Source organism: Corvus moneduloides, chromosome 1 (assembly GCF_009650955.1).
Source record: "Corvus moneduloides isolate bCorMon1 chromosome 1, bCorMon1.pri, whole genome shotgun sequence".
Classification (NCBI taxonomy): Eukaryota; Metazoa; Chordata; class Aves; order Passeriformes; family Corvidae; genus Corvus; species Corvus moneduloides.
In genome coordinates this window covers 66,756,522-66,777,180 of record NC_045476.1, presented here as the reverse complement: position 1 = coordinate 66,777,180, position 20,659 = coordinate 66,756,522, and the positions used below count along the sequence as shown (strand labels likewise).

General features: G+C 39.3%; 1 long non-coding RNA gene across 19 annotated transcripts in view; it reads right to left on the bottom strand.

Annotated features, from left to right (window-relative positions):
* LOC116446374 overlaps nucleotides 1-20,659 on the bottom strand; it is a 118,571-nt gene that overhangs the window by 37,226 nt on the left and 60,686 nt on the right. The window contains exons 3-4 of one of the 19 annotated variants that reach the window (XR_004241184.1): nucleotides 18,917-18,970; nucleotides 18,251-18,390 (exon numbers count right to left, since the gene is read on the bottom strand). The exons of 17 other annotated variants lie outside the window; for them this stretch is intronic. This is a non-coding gene — a long non-coding RNA (uncharacterized LOC116446374). Of the gene's footprint in view, nucleotides 1-7,884; nucleotides 8,167-18,250; nucleotides 18,391-18,916; nucleotides 18,971-20,659 lie in introns of those variants that run through there. One more of the 19 variants, XR_004241197.1, reaches the window with a different exon arrangement.

Here is a 20,659-nt window from a genome sequence, read left to right as displayed (position 1 = left end):
CATAGAATACATGAATATTGCTCATGGCTTTTTTTCTTCTTGTTCCCCTTTTGTTCCAAAATGATACTTCTACTGAGCTTTTTCCTCTAGATTTCACAGTTCTCAGTCTTCTGTGTAACTGGAGATAATACTTTTTCTTCAACTAACAATAATCCCCTAGCCACGTTATTGGTTTAAGTCTCAGCCCAAAGACAGAAATAGGGCTTGCCATTCAAATTAATATGAATGTATTAGCATATGCTTTAAACTCTAGGGAGTGTTATTCTGGGAATATTTTGCAATCTGAAGCCAAATTTGTATTTCAGTTCCGGGGACAACTTTACTGCTTGTCATCTGACCTAAATGGTCCCAGTGTATTTCAGAGATACAGGCCTATATATTTCATGCAAATACTCATGTGGAAAGGAGATAATAGAGCAAATATTCCAGTGATGCCATGATGATTTTTTGCATTTTCTTTTATATACTTTTTATATACACTTTTATATAGCTTTTATGTATCCCCAGTGCTTTTAGCATGCATACCTGTAATTCCTTAAGTCTGATAACTTAGCTTAGACCCAATATGCTGTTAAGCCAGGAGACCAAACATCCTGGAGGCCTCGCAGCTGGAGGCCAGAAAGCCCTATGCCATCCTGAGAAACCAAGGCCTTTTCTAGAACACATCCTGTAAATTAAGACAGGACCATCCAGGGGGGAATTCCTAGGGATGGGGGGGTTCATTCGAGCCTCTCATTGGGGAATCTTTGATAGATCTGCTAATTTGCAAGCCCTATAAATTGTATACATGATTTATCATGTGTGTGCATTTTGGCGCATTCCACCTTGGCAAAGTGGTGCACCTTCAAGGATCATTAAATAAATACCGAGGTAAAAACCCCTTTTTCCCTTAACCGTGTCTGGCTCTTAATTCTAAGACCAGGAAAAGGCAACACCAGCATAAAAAAATTTTAAAAAATTAAAAATCCACAAATTCTAAGGAAAAAACCCACCTAGAAGAAAAGCAGACAAATGGCTATAAAAGAGGGCTGCAGACAAGTTCGAAGTACAGTTTTGGATTTTCACTTAAAAAATTTGGCACAAGGAATCTTTTTCTGATGATAGCTAAGCACATTTACCTCTGTACAGCATGGCACACTTGGTAAAGTAGTGTAATGCTTTTCTTCCTTCCCCTAAACCTCACATTTTCCACATCCCTAGCAACATGAACGTTACAGTACAAAAGCTTTAAATAAACCCAGGACACACAGTCTGTGGGAGAAAACAGAAAGAAACAAGTGCCTCCACAGGCAACAGTTTGGAAACCAGAGCAATACAGGTGATACCCGCTTTTGCAGCTACTGCAGAGGTTTCTGTTTATGTGCAAAAAAAACCCTCACAAAAACTGATCAGAAGTACCATGCATGAGATTCATCGAGATACAAACTGTTTAAATGAAAGTTTGACTGAAGACCCAGGTTTATTTAACTTGATGCCACTTTTATCACCTCCATGATAATTTGATCTTTATATTTTAACACCAATAAGACATACTTCCCTTTAAATTAGAAGACTATATATTTCCCCCTCAAGAATATTTCATCTTCTAAGGCTACAGTGATTCTGAAAACTTCACATTAAGTGTGAACCTGGAGCAGAAAACTCAAAATGACCTACTAGGACAACCAAGCTTGAGAATACTACATGTAACTTCAGTCTACCCATATCTAGTGTGTTTAGAGGTTTGCTAATGAAACCCATTTCATTTAAGTAAGGTGGTCTCCTTTTGCATTATATCTCGGCTTACTATTCAGGGCCTTCTTGGGCAATACTCTGTTAAAATCCCATTTTAAAGCCCCTGTTCTGTGAGATGACATTTTAATGTAGTCAGTGCTCATCTCCAGAGTTTTTCTCTGAAAAAACCCTGTGTCTGTTCTGAAGAGATAAAGCAAGAACACACATAGGCTCAAAACCCCTCGTGAGGGGGCAGAGGTTCAATGCTAATGTTTCTGTTCTCTCTGCTTCTTCATTAAGTAGTTTCTTAATAAGAAGCCCTTTTTTTGTTTTTGTTTGACAGAAGCAAAGCATTTGATCTGCTAAACCCTTTATACCTGGTCAGATGTGAATCCCTCTCATCCTCCATCACCACAGGACTACCTGCAATCCTCCTCAAACACTGGTTCTGCCTTGGAGCCCATAGGGATTTTGCACAGCCTGAATTTATATTAGTTCATGCAGTGCATTTTCCTCCCCCACTCTCTGCCCACACTTTGTCAGAAGATGTCTGTTGACTCACATTGGCGAGGATATTAACAACCCTGGGGAAACATTTTCCTAAGCTTGTCTGTGCAAGGTGACACTTGACATGCTCAGTGTCACAGTCTAAGCACAGCTGGGCAACTGCTGCCCAAACATGAATACGCATGATAGATGAGTTTATTTAAAAGCTGTATCTGATACTGATGACTGGCTTAAAACACCTGCTTCACCAGCACCACGAGAGAGCTGCCAGGCCAGTGAAACACCATCACTCATCAGCAAGATTTGAAACTTGGCTAATAGTTAACTTTCTGACCTATTACTCTGCTCTTTCTGTTTATGTGCCAAAGCATGAAAGATGAGGGGGGCACATTTAAGTCACCTGATGGCAAACATATGCCAAGATTTACTTGCACTTTTTGGTGTTGTCATTCCAATCAAAAACAAACAGTTACATGGAGAATAAAAGAAAACCAGAGCTAACTTGCACGCTGACTTTGCTGCAGACTTCTGCAGAACACAGCCTTCTTTACAAGAGTCCTCCTACAAAACTTCATTCATTCAGCAGCTAAACATCAGTGCTGACCGTGCATCAGGCTGGCATGTTGAAAGGTGATTCATTCCTCTTATCTTAGCATGGCACTAGAAGTGCGTGCCTGTCTCTCTCCACACTTAATATAGAAGCACCTGAGTCAGCAAACTTGTGTATGGTTAAAGATAGCAAAGCTGAATCCCTCCCTCAGTTCTGCAGCTTAGACCAGCCACGGATACAAGCCAGCTGTGTAAAAACCAGTGTTGCTCACCAGGAAATTTGTGAGACCTTAGGTCTCACAGCCAAAACCATTTTGCTCACCAATTTTACTTAGTGAAAGTCAAGAGGACAATTAAAGGAGCATTGGTACCCAGCAGCAGCACAAGCACAGCAGCTAAGACACGAGCAGCTCCAAGAGGAAGCACACAGACAGCTTGGGGACAGCAGGACCTTTGGAGGCTGAATGACCAGCAAACCACTACCAGAGTAATCTTCACGGCAAACAGTCCTCTCTCCTGCACCTCTGTGTTGCAGAGATGATGAGTGCCTTCCACCCATGTCTGCAGGATTCAACTCCACCCTCCAATGCTGAGTCCCAAATGCACAAAATTAATTAGAACTAGGTCATGTTGCAAGACATCAGACCCTACTTGGCAAAATCTTCTCGAAACATCAAGCAATCTCTAAAATGATTGTCTCACACTCTTAAAGGAGAAAGACTCCCAGTGACAGAAGTCATGAAAAGGAAAGAACTGCTGTTAAGTTTTTCCTCCCAAAACAAAGGAAAATCTGGATAAAAAAGCAGGTTGTAATAGTCACTTAATAAAATGAGTCCATGAAAGAAAAAAAAACACACGACTTCTTTAGCATGCAGTGTACACTGTAGGTAAGTTTAGAATGTTCATCTTTTTGATTTTTAACTCTGAGAAATATGCAAGAAATTGCAATGCTGTACAGGAAAGGCCTACGTATGGATTTTTCCTCTAGACATTTCTCTAAAATAAGCACAAAAATAAAACACTGAAAATGGCCTTATTGATAATTTATCAGCTAAAAGGAAGACTTAAACAGAGTTAGACAATGTCACCTGAACAGGCTCCAAATGTTGGTCCTGGTACAGAAGAAACTTTTAGTTCAAGAGTCAAAGTCTGGGAAAATAGATTCTGCCTTTATATGTACTATGTGCTCATTATAATACACAAAATCAAAAGGGATGGTGAATTTGACTGTAGTATATAGAAATTGTGAACGCTTATCCCTTATGAAAGAAAGGATTATAAAACATTGAGTAATTCTAGAAAGAGTTTAACAAATATCAAGTAATAGCTTAAACATTATTCTAAAAATTACTTCCCTATTATTTTGAGGAGAACAAAGTCACAAAGGATTTTTGGTCAGTTGGTTGGTTGGTTTTTGTACAGTTATTTCCAGACACTTTCTATAGGTGTTTACAGGAGCTTTGTACCTCTGCGGTCCACATCACATTCCTTCCCTAAAAGATGCCTTAACATACATATTTTTATTGATAAATTAAAAAGAGGTTGGATATATTAGAATGGAAAAACCTCACAGCATCACTTAGATTAACATTTTCTCTCCTGTCCACTAGGCATTTTAGCCTCCTGTCATTCACCAAATTTTCCAGTTTTTAATCGCTGTCAACTTTCTTAGTTTGAAAACTGCAGAATTCACTAGTTTATCAGTGTAAAAAAAAATTCCTCCTAATCGCATATTATAAATATAATTTCTTCCCATAAAATTGTCTTTTATGGAGTCTAATTGACTCTTGAGACCCCAATTTATTCTTTCCATTCTAAATATCAACTATGATTCAATACAGGAATTCAATAGCTGTGTATATTTTTAAGCACCAAATTTTAATTCTCTTCTGGTACTAATTTCAAAATCGAAACTAGATGGCTCTCTCTTTTTCATTCCTTCCCCTCTTTTTAGGTCCCTCTAATAATGCCAGCCTATCTTTATGAATATTCAAGATGGGAAACAGGAATATGTAAACAGCACAACTGGTGACTGAGGACCGCTGATACACTGTGTGCATTACCACCAATATATTTCCAATGTAGTCCTTAGCTCACGGTACATTTTCACACCACCACGCCCCTGACAGATTAGCGACCAGCACTGACAAGTTCTGAGAGGTGAGGCCTGCTATCTTTTTGCTCCCTGATTTTAAAATGCATACAGAGGGTATAATTCAAGCTGTCAAAAGCAAAATCTTTTCAAGACATTTCAGTCTTGGACACATTTGTTTGTAATTTTGTATAAAATGCCCAATTATTAGTACCAGGTTTGTCTTTCCACAGAAAAACCTACATTGTTCATGACCAGTATCCACATTTAATAAGTTGATGCAAACCTGGGACCTACTTGTAAGAAAGCCAAGAAGAGAAAGGTACCTGATTTCAACAGTATAAGATTCAATCCACAAAACCCTAAATCGTATAACTTAACCTCTGCCCTGAGTCAGAGTGGCAGTTCTTGTGGAATATTGGCCTGACCCATGTAACAACACACTTATGAAATACCGTATTTATTTTAATGGTAGTTATGCAGCTAAATATATTAGTTACACAACTTCAGAATCAATGCTTGAACAGTTGTTGTATTTATCCCAATCTATGTATGTTTTGCCACCTTTATGCTAAGAAGCAAGTAATGCTAGTTAAATTAAATTGATAAAAAATTCTATAAAGTCTATAAAACTGAAAAATTTATGATCTAACATTCCTAAGCCATCATTCCATATGTCATAAACCCTACATTTCCTAAAAAAAACCAACCCCCGCCCCCCAAAGAAACCAAAACCCAAACAAAACAGCTAATAAGGAAATCCAGTCAAACTTCCCCTATTTTTTAATGTGATTATTGAATTTAGTCTGGTTTATCACATAAGCCCACTAAACTGATCAAAACTTTTTAAAAATATATCATCAGATTGAAACTGCTTCATGAATGAGCAAAATAAACATCTGTGAATTGTCCTATATCAGTCACTGCTTGTTCCCCTTTCTCTCCTGTTTTTACTCAATACTAATAATTTAATCAGGAAAGTAACCTATTTATAGGAAATGGAAGAGATATGTGTTTACACAGGGTCTAATTAAGTAAAACTAAACACCTAATTTTTTGGAAATTTTCTGCAACATTTGCAATTAAATGTGTTCTTTTGCTCAACATTTCTTTTTCATAAATCTGTTGTAAACACCTTCTCAAACTTGATTCATCTAAGACATGGAATGACAAGTCATGAATAGTACCACTACTACTACTAGTGTTGCTTTCATTCTCTTGATGGATGTGGCTGAATGTCTAAGCAATTTCAGAACCTACCTCAAATCCCCAAATTTTGAGTTTGTGAAAGCAACTGCTATGGAGAATTTGGATTCTTTGGATGTAAAAGAATAGAAGGAGCACAGAATAAAATAAAAGAGAAAAACTAGAAAATTTTGAAGTTTCAAAAATAGCTGGGGAGAAGATAAAAGGCAGTAAGTATTAAAGACAAAGAAGTTTATATTCTGTCCAAACTGTTCTACTCATTAGTGGTACCTCTTAAAAAAACATTTAAAGGAAGAGTTTCTGATACCTACTTTCTTTTTACACCACCAGAGTTATAGCAGAACTGCTAATAATGGATATAAGTCTTCAAAATTAACCTAGTCAGAGTGGAAAATATCTTAGTTCATTATTAAAGTCTCAAGAGACAAAGAGGAGATTTACTAAAATTATGCTCAGTAGAATAGCAAAAGCATTTCACAAACAGTAGGAGACTTTAAAACTAATTCTCATTCAAAGAGCAATAGTGGGGGTTTGTAGTATGTTTAGCCAATCAGAATAGTCCTAATACTGCAATAAAAATAAATGTAGTTGACCATAATTCCCTGCAATAGCAAGAGTCTATGGGTGTGATAATAAGAGTCCTACCAAAGTGTAAGTACATAAGAAATAATAAACTCCAAAATCAATACTGTAGTTTAAATCTTTATCAGAATTAATATTGCAAAGAATCTCCAAGTCTTTAATAGAATAAGAACCAAGACAGCAGTATTTCCATGTCTGAAAAGTCATGGTCTGATTTGGGATTTTAATTTCTTCAGCTTCACTGCCAATCAAAAACTTCTACAGCTTTCAAAAATTATTTAGAACTGAAATGAAGAGGCAACATGACCAGCACATATTTTACTTCTAGATCCAAGGCCATCCACAACTGTCAAAAACAACTTAGAAGGAACAAATGTGGATAATATATGGAATGGAGTGGTCACACCAGTAGCTGGTAACTGTGCCAACTCAAACATTAGTTTGTTCCCATGGGCTGACCAGCCAACTCAAACTGGAAGTACCCCTCGAACACAGGTTAAGAGATGATTCATGCAGGGGAGAGTTAGAAGAGATTTAGATATATGCAGAAAGTCAAATCATTGACTCAGACGTGCCTCTGTGTCTGCGACCTGAGGTGCAGCCCAAGTAATCTGAACAAGAAGTAGTTTCAGTTTAAGAGCAGAGCCTAACAAAGACAGAAGACTAGTGTCTGGCAACTTAGGAGCAGAAACCAAGTGCATTGGGACTTGTCTCTTCCTCCAACCACTGCAGGCAAGTGAATGTCAGCAGAGTGCGCAGCAGTCGCCTGCAGCTCTTACATTCAACTCTATTGTGCTGAAATCTCAAACAGGATCTTTGCCACCGGCATAAACATTTTAGAGAAGCTTCAGGGAATATACTTCAGTGCTTACATCTCTGCTAGTTCTTGTCTTGCAACACAGGAAAGATCCCTCAGAAACAAACACAGGCTGTGACTTGTAGCAAAGACTAGGATTTCTGCTGTGAACAGATGAGGTTTGGGAAGGAGGGGAAGAAAGTAAAGGTTTGAGAAATTACAGAAAGGTCAGATGCTTACCTTACACATGGAGTTCTTTCAAAACAAACCACATGGCACTCTTAAACATATAAATAACAGTGTTGCCTCAGCATTCATAGTCTCATATCCGAAGTTCCCACGGAGTAGCAGAAGTCAGTTGTACAGAGAAGGGTGTGACACCAAGGCCCAACTCAGTGTTAAAAAAGAGCTACTTCTCTTTGGCTATCTTGGTGCTTACCAGTGGTGATCACATTAAATGGCAGATGACAGCAAAAGGGCACTCCAGGCAAATCCTGTTTCATCGCTTCGTGGCCTGTGTGAGATACTGCTTCCCAAGAAAGCATTCCCTAAAGAATCAGTGCTCCTCCTCCTAATCAAACCCAGTAAACTTTGAGGCATTGCACGATGCCTCATGAAACCTTTGCAGAAGATACAGGTTCCCACAAGTGCAAACAATTAGAAAGGATCAAAGTAACAAACAAACATCCAATACTCATAACTAACTAAGAAGATAGCAAAGGAAAAATACTGCAATAATGATCTGTATTTTTCCCCACAAGGTGAGGTAGTCTTTGATTTAAAAATACTGTGACGTGCAGCTTTATACAGAGACACCGTTCCAACTCCAGCACATTTCTTAGACATGCTTTGCCAAGAGGACAACAGATTACAAACACGCGAGCACATGTTTAGTAGGGAGTGTGATGTTCTGAAAAGATAGTCAGCCTTGTTACTTTTGCGTCCCTTGTAAAGAATGTACGTAACTGTGGTAGGATTGCTGAGAGTTGTGAGTTATATGGGGCTATATATAAACCTAATACAAGTTGTGCTCTCACAATTTGAATTCAGTAGAGCGGAGTGCACAATGTGGCTAATTGCATTTATTCTTCCCTTTATGCTCACATACAATTTCATTTTATCTTAAGAGCTGTGTTGGAAAAATGAAGAGACTATGCTAGTTTGTATTTTGTTGGCATGTATTTTATGAACTGCATTCTCAGACTACATATTACTGCTGTCAAGAGCCACAAAACCTTAGAGAGAAGCTGCACAGATTTTTTTCCTTATTTTATGCTATTGTGGCACTGTCACAAAAAGTATTAAAATGGACAAACATTGCTTCTCCATTTAAGGCTTTGTACAATTGTTGCACAGTGAATGATACCAAATAAAATCCTTCTTCCCCCCTTTAATTCTGGCACATATAACAGATTGAGACATTGCTAGACAACTACTAGACTGAAGTAATTAAACAGTGTAATGTGCAAACAGCATTTTAGAGTCAGCAATTAGATCACTCAAATTAGATGTTTTATTTGCCCAAACATGTCTGTAAATCTCATCTAACAAAAGGCTTCATTTACAAACAATACAGCACCAGACTTTCAAAGCACAGTGCTAGAGCACTGCAGACCACTGCCTGTAGTCAGTGCCCAAAGAGATCCATCACACTGAGACATGCAAACACCCCAGAGGCAGCCCAGCTCTCTGCATTTACAGTGGGCTGTAATGGTGTGTACAGGCTGTACCTTTGACTGGATGACTGCAGAGTTCTGAGGGAGGAAAAGAGAACCCTCAGGAGTACAGGATGATCTGATCAAATATGTTTATTCATCTTTTGAAAGTTGTTTGAATTTTGAATTAGTCTAGTGTTTCTGAAACATTCCAATTCATGGCCTTGAAAACTGAAGACGTCGAGCCCAGTCAGAGGCAACACAAAAAAAAAAGCACTGTCCACAATGTGTTTTCTTAATCTTGTGGTTGTTGTTGTGATATATTTGAGAGAATACCATTATAATAAAAATAACATTCCAGTGCATGCTCAGCTTCAGACCTCCTGCACTGTACTAAAAAGAGGAAAACTGATATTCCCATGAGTCCTCTCTGTAGTCCAGGTCCACTTATTATCTAAAAAGTGCTGGAAGTCACTGAGTAACACACAAACCTTATAAAAACTGCCACATGACAGACTGTAACATCCATTATTTAACACTGAAAAATCCACACAATTAAATTTCTATGCAGCAGCACAGGAGATGTCTTTTATACACACACCCACTAATAAGATCAAGTGCTGTGACATCCTTTCCCATAACTAGCACAGTCCCAGGTTATTGCAGTAGTACAGTTTATTCAGTGTTCCTATCAAATTACTCTTGTATCTCCCGGTGGCTGGAAAATGGGAGGTAGATTCCCTTTCCTCGAGGAAAAGAAACTCACTCACAGAAATCATCAGAGAATTCACAAATGACGAACAGAAAGGAGAAGCTAAACTGAAGGGAATGGCAGCACAACCAAAGGAGAGATCAAGGACCCATCCAGCTCCCAGGAGTGGCCCAGAGTCCTGGGGCCACAGCAGGACCTGTAGACCCTCTGAGGTGCTCATTGCTAAAGGGAGCTGCTGCTCTTTCTGTGACAGACAGATCTCCCAGTTACTCTGGCACAAAGCACAGCTGACCTTCACTGGTGTTTACCTCTCCTGCTGCAGCACATTTGCTCTTGAGAGGCACTGCAAATGGCCTGACGGTGAGTACATCTGGCCTCTCCAGAACGAGAACCTAGAAAAGAAAACTCTGAAAAATGTAACACATGCTCCCAGTCACCACGTTCTCCAGGCTGGTGCAAAAATGTCAATATAATCTCAGCTATATGGGCAGTCAGACTACAGACCGAGCATTGTATTGCAGCCCTTGATCTCTGGACTTTTCCATCTCACTCCATGAGCCCAGCATCAAGTTAGCACTTAGCATTTCAGCAATACAAAAGCTCAGCAAAATATAAATAACTTTCCCCCTTTTTTTTTTTTATACATGTGCTCTTTGTTTACTTTTGCTATCGTGAATGTCATTAGAGTGAGGGGGGGAGGTGAGAAAAAAAGAGATTGAAGGCATTATTGCATATTATTATCACTTACTATATTACCTTGCCACTGATGCTTCCATTTCAGACTTAAGTAAAGAAAACCAAAACTATTAGAAGCAGCTGATAAAAACAAACCAAAGCAACTGGAGTGTGATGAAAGCAAAGGAGGATTATTAATGTGTTGCAGGTACAGGAGAGAGATGCAATTATAAGATTCAAGGGAAATAAGGCAGACAAAAACATCTGCAGTGAAAGTCTAATCCTTTGAAATGAATTCATTTACTAAATACTCCTATCTTTTGAAGTTTAAGATTCACAGCAAATATCACTGCTTGTCAAAAAAGCTTTGACAGAACACACTTTGAAATACTCATCATCCAACTCCAAGGATGAAGTATGGATTAGAAAGAATGTGTTTTCTTTTTAATTTTTTTTTTAAGGTAGCTATATGCATTAAGTGCATTATTATCCTTTTAAGGGCACATTTTGAGGGAATTAAAAAGAGTTGTGAGGTTATTCTGTTTCTTTCTTTTTTTTCTTTCTGTTTACAAAAGAGTTCTATGCCCTTGACCACTAAACTGCACTGAGTGTTCACGCTGTATAAAACATGTACATTGGATCTCCTTCTAAATCAGACACAGATCAAATAGCCCTGCAAGTGAATGAGAAAAATCAACAATATCTCAAAAAACATACTGACGTGCAAAAATTAGCAAGTATGCCAAAAGATGGGAAGGTAAGGAGGGCAGATCATCCAGGACATGACTATAGACTCCTGACATGTGGAATCCCCATCACTGGGGAGCTTTATGAACTGGTTAGTGAGGGATGGGCTAGACGTGTGTCTGAAACACATCCAGTCTGGCTTCTCTGTGATTAATATCTCTTGTTTGCATTACAGCAGACTGAGCCAGGAATAAGGACGCCCTCCCCTAGCCACTGCACACACGAACCTTTATTCCAACAAGTTTAGAAAGGCTGGAGACCACTCATTATGTTCCTATAATTTATTTTAAATGCTAAGGTGCCACGAGCCTCTGCAGTAAGGCTTGATCACCATTCAGCATGCTCCATATCTGATAAAGCAGGACCTGCCCAATTTAACCTAAATGCCATGAAAGTGAAGGGCAGCAAGCAGGAGATGGGGCACTGCATACTCAGGCTGAGACATTCACAGGAGGATCAGTGAGCCCCAGTTGCCATGGGATGTGGGGACAACAGCCCCTCGGCCTCACTTAAAGCCTAGTAAGCTTCTGTAAGGTGCTAGCACCTCCTGACCATGAATTCAAGAGCTGGTTTACAGCAACAGCACACCCCCACAAGTATGCCTCAGCAGAGCTAGTCCCTGCATGGAAAAAAAGATTCACCTATGTGCTGTACAGTCCTCTGAATCAAGCATCATGCCTCAAACTTCATGCATGTTTTAATCTGTTTCATAGAGGCAGCAAGAATGAAGTCTGAATTTATGCCCTTGCCTCTCCAAAACAGACCCCACAACCCTTTCAGACAGGGAGTCATTTGGGATAATGTTCCTCTTAAAATCACAGAGAGCTCAAGAGAGTAAAAGGATATTTCCACAAAGCAAGCTTCAGAAACTACACTGAATAAATACTGCAACATTGATATTTGCAAGTGATCCTATATAGATGACAAAACCAATGCATACCAAACCCCTGTCCAAGCTGCTGTTCAAGGGGCAAAGGCACTGCACACAAGTACTCCTATGATGCTGTGTACAGCTCTCTAAAATCCAGCTCACAGGCGTGCACACCCCACCTCCCAGATATCCTACTCCCTTAAAACAGGCTGGATCAAATCAAAGGAGCCTGTCATCAAGGAAGCAAGGAGCTGCAAAGACTTCCTGTCAGACGGTAAGGAGGACAAGATGGTGACAAGTGTACCATCTGGCAATTTACTTCTCTTCCCAGGCTTCAGCACACAGCCCAGATCGAAAAGCTTGCAGGAAATCCTTCCTACACCCATTACCTCTCAGCTTCTGTGTTACTCTCCTCAACATGAACACGGCAACGTGTTGCTTTCTCAAGGTACAGAGACCACAGAACGACCCACAGGAGATGATATCACCGTAGCACACACAGAATTGCCTGTCCCCTTTTGGTTTAACTGTGCCATGCTGTGGCATTCCAGGCTCCAGAGCCTGAGGCAGGCAGGTGGTGCTCTTGGAGGCTGCACAAAAAGCAAATCACCAAGAGTTTCATCCCACTGGACTGACACTTTTCAAAATCTGCTTTGTTCTGCATACAATCACTTCAGGAATCAGGGGAGCTGTCGGTCTAGGTAAGGCACACACCTCAATATAAGTAAAAGGAGAGAGAACCAGGCTCCATTCATGAACTGGACACAAGGGCTACAAACACTGCACCTCAGCTTTAAGATGAAGCCACAATCTGTAAACAGTTTAAATCAAGCTTTGAAGATTCAGCTTGGCAGAATCCACACCTAGAATCCTAGAGATTTCAAGTGTCTAAGTGCCATCTACTTAAAAACTTCACTCGTATTAGAAAGCCAAGGAAATTGTATGTGTTTGTGACAGAAATAGATACATATAGTAGCATATAAAAATATATACTACAAGTCAAGTTAAAGGAGAAGTTTCTGGTATAAGACATGTTAGGTTTGTTTAAGAAATGGTTTAAAATATAATAACGAGTAAAGAATCCAGCAATCAAAACCAGACTAGTTAATGTATAGTATATGATAACTCTCAAAAGATCTTTATTCTGCAAAATTTTCTAAGCATTTTACATTTTTTAAAAAGTTTCAGTGGCCAAAAAGAGTTGATACTAACCAGCTGCATTATTCAGGTGTGTTGTACAGAGGGAGAGCTTACAGTTTCAGCAGAGCCCAAACATACAAAAAACATTTGCAGTGAAGTTTCCCCGTTGCCCTGCCTTTGTCACACATAATTAACTGTCCCTTTAACTAAGGCATCATTGCACGGATATCATCTTCTCTTTTAAAATACTGTGAGAGAGAGGAGGAGTACCAACATTCTGACAAATTTTGAAGTATTACACAATGGTGCAAATCGTATAGGACTTGGACGATCCACACATCAAAATATGAAGCCCAGTTCTATTTTGCTAGTTGCATCAGATTAAATACAGAGACTTGTTAGATTTCAGTGGAGTTTTTTCTGCTGTAAACATGAAAAAAACTAGAAGAGAGATAGTCCTGGGATAAGAATATGTATTAAAACCAACATAATTTCAAGGAAAAGTGGTTAGTGATAGCACTTAGAAAACCCAGCTGATTGCTTAACAAACAATTATATTTACAGAACAATAAATGCATTCAACCAGCTACCACATAATGGCACATTCTGACAGGCTTTAAGCTGTGTCTTTATAAAAAACTTCATTAGGCTACTAAGATCCTTTCATATTATCTTCAACTGGAAGCGCAGCAATAAATCAGCTGATTGTTCATGATCCTGCTCTGATCCCTGACAACTGAAAATCTCATATATAGTTTAATCTAAAAAAAAAAAAAGTAAGTACTGAATCAAATACAAGCTTTTTCAGCTATGGAATTATCTCAGAGAATTAAGCTGGTTTGGAATAAGGCCACTCTTTTAGCAAATTAGTAAAGAACATAGAATAAATTCAAACTACAGGTCAATCTGAATTCACCTGACTGTATAGAAAACACATTGCACTATTTACAACCCAGTTCAAATAAATCAGCATAAGGGAGACATTTACTTCAGTCTAACAATATTATATGCTAATCTTAATACAGTAGATTTCTGACAGATTTCAGTAAATTTTGTTTAACTTAAAAGAGACACAAACTTCCTGCTCACTTCCATAGAGCTTCCCTTGTATTTTGCTCTCAGAATTATCTTAGATAAATAGAGGTACATTTATCCATAGAGTCTTTTGCAGACTGTACACGTAGACTAAGTGCACTCTGTGCCAGGTACATATTGCCTCCAGTACAGAAGCCCCATGTCTATATTAGATCTACCTTAGTGCAGCACTGTTGTCCAACATGTCCCTCTAGTTCTTAGCACAGTGTCAATAACATTTAGATTTGTTTTCTTTCATTAATTCTTTCATTTCCACTCTCTGCAGCTTTCCCAGAGTCGCTGAAATGGAAAGGCATTCTTCTGCCTTTTGACTTCTCTACCAAACCACATGGGGAGCACTAAACCTATGGGCACCTTCTCTCATGTTCATCAAGTTGGACTGACCATGAGCTCTTTTCTGTGCTTTTGCTTTCTTTGTTTTTTAGAACCCCCAGACCATCCTTAGCAGCATTAAGAGGTGGTATACTCCCTTACGCTATTAATATGTTTGATTTTTGAACAGTCAGGTGAATTATCTTCCCCACAGAAGTATTGGTAGACCTTTCCGTTTTAGAGTTTATCTTGCTTTATTGGTTCATTGAAGTATTATCCCTATTCATCTCTCTACCTCTCACTGCACATGGCTTAGATGTAGAAAGGAGGGGTTTTCTTACCCTCATTTAAAAAAGCCTTTGAGTAATCTCTTTTTTGTTTGTTTGTTCAGCCTACTTCTCTGCATGTAGCAACTAGATTTCCTGCTTTTGCTTCATTGTTCTTTACAATTCCCTGACTCCTCTTTTCAGCTTGCTGTCATATACTATTTGATTTTCAATCTTCAGATACTCCTTTTCTGCAATACCATTCCCCATCCCAGATGGCCAAAAAATATGTTCATTTGCAATAACTTTGTTGCTTTATTTTTCTTTTTGTTACCTTCACAAACTTTCTAGCACTGTTTTCTTCCTTCAGGATGCAACACGACCAGAAATACTATTGTTACCTAACTTCCAAGGTCTTCTTAAGATTTCCTTCTACACAAAGATCATGAATCTTCTAAGTCAACCAAAATACAGTCATTTACCTTTTCTGGGTTCTTGTTTACAGAGTGTGTCATGATCAGATTTTCCCGTCCTCCTCCCCCTCTACAGAGGTTTCATCTTTTCCTCTCCTCTTTGTCATTCATAAGTCAAATATTAGTTTAAGATACGGCTCGAGAGGGTCTGCAGGAACCACCAGGAACTGCTCACAGTATGCAAGAGAGATTCTGGACGACATTTGGGAAGGTGACTGTGGTATAGCTTTTGCTGTAACACAGACAGCCAACTAGTAATTCTAAGTGTTAAAAGGGGTCATGGCACGTAGGAGCAATGGACATCTGATCTCCAGTCACAGAACATATCAACTGCAAACAGGGGATTTTGACATGGTGGAGGGGAATAAATCTAAACATAGGAAGCATATCTTCATTTACTGGATGGAATCCCACAGTATTTCAGTAAGTAATTGCTGTACATGTTAACATGAAAACTTCAACCAGATAAAATTTTTTTAAAAGTGCCTAAAAGGCAGGCCTGGACGAGAAAAGCTAAATGCTTCAATAACAAATGTGCATAAACCCAAGGGGGACACATATAAATTAGCCTAAAAGGGGCCTCCGAGATGTTGTCCTGTAGGAGATGAAGGATCTGTACTAAATTAAGAGGCAGCACCTCATCTTGCTCACTTCAGGTCTTGCCACAAAGCACTGTTGCAAATACCAGACGTAGCCATTTGTAGCTTCTCTTATTCCTTTGCTAATTGATAATTCTTTTGCACTTGCTCTACTCTAAGAGAACAGCTACCTGCAAAAACTGTTTATCAAGCACCTTTTACCCCTGGCACCACCTTGCAGCCAGAACCTTAGCCAGCCTGCAGTATCCCAGGCAGTTCCCAGCTGCATGGTGCAGGATGGCGTCTCACAGGGACTGTATGAAAGGACAGCAAGATGAGATAGCCCTGGCTGGTTGCAGAAGAGTTCCCTTGCCCCAATAAAAAATTACTTACTATGCCACTTTCAGGAAAAGAGGGCAAAATCTAAAGTAGCTTATCTATTAACATAGAGTAGCCTGCAAGAGCCAGCCACAACAAAGACGCTATTACCTCCTCATCTTTTTCTAAAATCAACGATTTTGGTCCCCCTAGTTGCCCTACAACGGTAGGAGATTAGGAAAACTAGGAGTATTGACTGGAAACAATTTCCTGACATTTCCTCCATTCAGATGAGCTATTCTTCCCTTCTGCTATCTGGTTAAATCAGAAAGCCTTATACCAAAAACACTCTCGCACATGGTGTGGGCCATTTTTGAAACCCCGTGCAATAGAAAAGATGAAGGGAACAGGACAAATAATGTAAAACAAACATTTCCATGAATCCAGCCTCTCATTTTGATTCTGATTTTTTGTTCCCTCTCCCACACCCCTTCACATGTATGAGTTTGCATTTGCATAAATGCTGAGAATAAGGGCCCATACAAATACTCATTCATATGCAAACAAGGGTATTCACTCTTGTTCCAGAAGTGTTTGCCCTCTGTTTACAAGGCTTTGGTAGCAAAATCACACAGCAGAAAAATATCATGAATTCCAGCTGGTCATTGATATCCCACCAATAATACTCACTAGCCCAGAGAAAATAAAACCAAGCAAACAAAACACACTGATGTTCACAGTGTCTTGATACAACTAGGTAGTGAGAATAAATGTATGAAAATCAGACTCTGCACACACCATGCTTATAAAAATACTGCATTTACTGATAAGCTGGCTGTTTCATAAAGACAGAGTCACATCTACCACAGTGGAGCATGCCTGAACACCTAGCTCTGCTTTCTGCTGCCACACAGGCAGGCAGATTTCAGCTTCAGGGTTTTGTCACTTGTTTCATTCTGATGCACAAGAGCCCAGAAAGAAAGGAGAAACTCCCTAAGAAATGATTGGGATGCTCACTTGGGAATGGAAGCAGCAGCATTCAAGTCACTGGCACCAATGTCTATAAAAAAAAGTTTTCAAACTTGTATTTTTATGCTCTTGATAAATTAGCCCGCTGATCTCTTCTATGGCTCACAGCTGTCTGTCACAGTCAGCTACCGAAAATGTTAAACTTCTTCCCTCCTACTCTCTCTCTGGCCAGAAGTGAATTGAGTGCACTTGTCCTAGACCCACAGTTTTTAGGCTCTAGCTCCTCTTCCAAACCGGTCTCCTGGCTTTCTGATGTGTGCTGAGCATTGCTCTTTATTTCTGAAGTGAGTACTTACAAACACGGGGTTATGTGATACACAGGGGCCTCATCCCTCCTTCCTCTCTTGCTGAGATCTCCCACCCTGTGAGGTATTGGTTTTGGGATGTATCAGCCCTTTCTGACAGCAGTTTTGGTTGGAAAAAAAAAAAAATTGTCTTACCATCCACATTCTTCGAGAGAAAAAGACCAAATCTGAAGTATGAGATATTCTACCTCCCCTCAGCAAAATGAGAAGTTTTAAATACAAAATGTTAGTTGTTACGGATCTTGGTCATAAACTGTGAAGGCAAAGCATCGTTCTGGGGCTTTTTCTCAGTTTAGTCTTTGCTAGTAATAATTCTACCAGTGATTTCAGATGTGCCCTTCCTGCTTTCACTTTCATCCTTGAGAAACGTTCTGGGAAAAGTCATTTTATTAGATAACAGGCAGAACCATCTTAAATAAACTCATTTTCAAAGAAAAAAAGAAATGCTGGCTCATATCTTGGCATCATTTGTGACAGTGCAAACATATTGATGCAGATTTTATTACCAAAATTTATATTTTGCATCTGTTGTCTACCATAAAAGGGGAAAAAAAAGAAAAAAGAAAACAAAACAAAAGAAAATCACAATATGATCAAAATTACAGCTAAGTTTTTAAAAATCTCCTTACAAGAAAGACTCCATTTAGGAACCAGGAGTCCACACCTGAGGTGGTGACCAGGCTGCACCTGAACCTCCCAGGAGCTCTGGCAGCCAAGAGCCTGCTCCTCTCCACTGGTGTCAGAGTGCCAGGAGAAGTTCCCAATGAGTCTGAAAATGGACCAGGAAACGATTGCAATTTACAACAAAAATGATAGGACACAGATTCTCACAGGGACAAACCAATGGTCAATCTAACCAAGAAGGGGAAATTGAAGTTATGAGCATTCAAAACATGGTTGCAAAGGAAAACCGTTTTGGTAATGCATCTCAAAATGTACTGAGTTTATTTCATAAAGTTGAATGAGTTCTTTTGATCAAATCAGCAGCTTTAGACTTTAAAAAATTAACTATTTTTTACTTTACCCGCAAGACTTTCTGTTTACTGGGATCATATTTGGTTAAGGTACACCATTCACTCCAAGGGTTTTTTTCTCATTTTCAACAGATTTGCAAGGGGCTACAGCAATGAGCAGGAAACACACAAGTCTTCTATTCTGATATGTATTTTGAGAGAGACTTATTTTTCATTCTCTTTATTTATAGTTTGTATTTGTATGGAGTATAAGCTGTGTGAGGAAAGAAATTGATTTACAAAACAGACTACATGCAGCACATACAAACTGACTCCTCTTACCAAATAGGAAAGAGTTTCTCAATGCAACAGCTTGGTGCAGAAGAGCATGCTGAGCTGAAAAGCAAATAAAGCTATCTGATTAATTGATTCTGACCTCATAAATATTATACTTTGGGGGCTCTAATGGAACTTCCTGAGGGTAAATTGCATGGTTCACCTCATTCATTTATATCTCTGGCTGACAGATGTACATTATGAAATGTCACTGAATATGCTGGCAATAAATGAGGTATAACATTAGCATCTTGGTTCTGTTTTCCTGAAGGAACACTTTTGTTAAATGAATCCCACATCAGTAAAAAATATTATTCTCTACTATGTACACTTCTTTCTATTTTAATCAGTCTCACAGAAATATATATCGGCCTTCCAAAAACACAGAGCCCCAGTAAATTAACAAAACAAGCTGCTCTTTTGTTGTGCATGTTTCCATTGTGAAGCTATATTGTTGGAGAATATTAGGCTGTGACAAGCATTTGATAGTGTAGTAGTTGCACTAATGTTATGGTTATTATCTTTACTACCGCGCAGTGAAACACAGTTAATTAAAATACAGTGAAGGAATTGCTCCCTTCCCCTGCCCACACATAAATGAGATGATAAATTTGTTGTTGTAGTCAGCATATAGGGTCCCTTGACCTCTCTGCATGTATTTAGGCATTATTCTATTTTATTTTATTTTTTTATTTCATTGCCATTTGAGACTGATAAAACTACATAGAGGTCTTGGGAATAACGGCAAATAACCATGACATGTGCAGCTTAATGAAATTATATACTGTGGTGCATTGCAATAAAATTTGTAAGAATATGTGCCACACTACTGTAAGGCGTGCAAATTCCAATAAACCATTAATCCTTGCCAGGAGCAGGCCCTGACTGCAAAGGTAACTTTGCCAAGGGATGGGGTGAGGGGAAACAGAGGAGGAGGGAGGGAGGCTGAGGGAAGGAGAAGAGAGCTACTGGCAAATGTGGTAGTTAGAGGAAATGAACCATCCCTTTGGGATTAAACCTACTTCCAACTATCCCCTTTCCTCCCACTGTTAAGGCATAATTGTTATAAAGGACAGCACTGGAAAAACATGTAATTTGTCTCTCACTTGTCGCCGACAGCTAATGCAGGCTTAGGAGCCCAAGTGAGGCTGAAAGATATTTCATCTTTCAGTGTAACCTCCAGGACAGCTTCTGAAGAGCTGCATGGTGGCTGCCTGCTGCATGTCTGCACAGAGAGCAGTACAGGGGCAGCCCCCACTTGTACCTGCTTCCCAGACACTGGCCACAGACATGTTCTCCTCTAACAAATCTTTCTCCGCAAGCTCCAAACCGCTCTCCAGTTTTTCAGAAGAGGAGTGAAGGAGGAAAGCCAGTAGGGTTGGGAAAATGGCCATTACAGGAATTTTCTGCAAACAGAGATTGAAAATAAGTGACTGAATTTGTGCCTTCTCTGCTGCTACATCTGTGCATTTATTGATTTACTCTCAGGCACAGACTACAGCTGGACTGTAAAGGGGCTACACAAGACACCTCTGTCTTTGCTTAAGACCACAGAGGTCAGCTGTCACTTTGGTACTTATACTTTTTTGACTGAGTTTATGCTTTCGAAAAGGCTAGAAAAACATGTTAGATGCAAAGAGCACCATCTAGCACTAAGACCAGGAGTAGAGATATGTTAAAGATCAGTAAATAGGATTTCTACCCCAGAAAACCTGTCGAAGGTGTATATGCTTAGATGTAGACAATTAA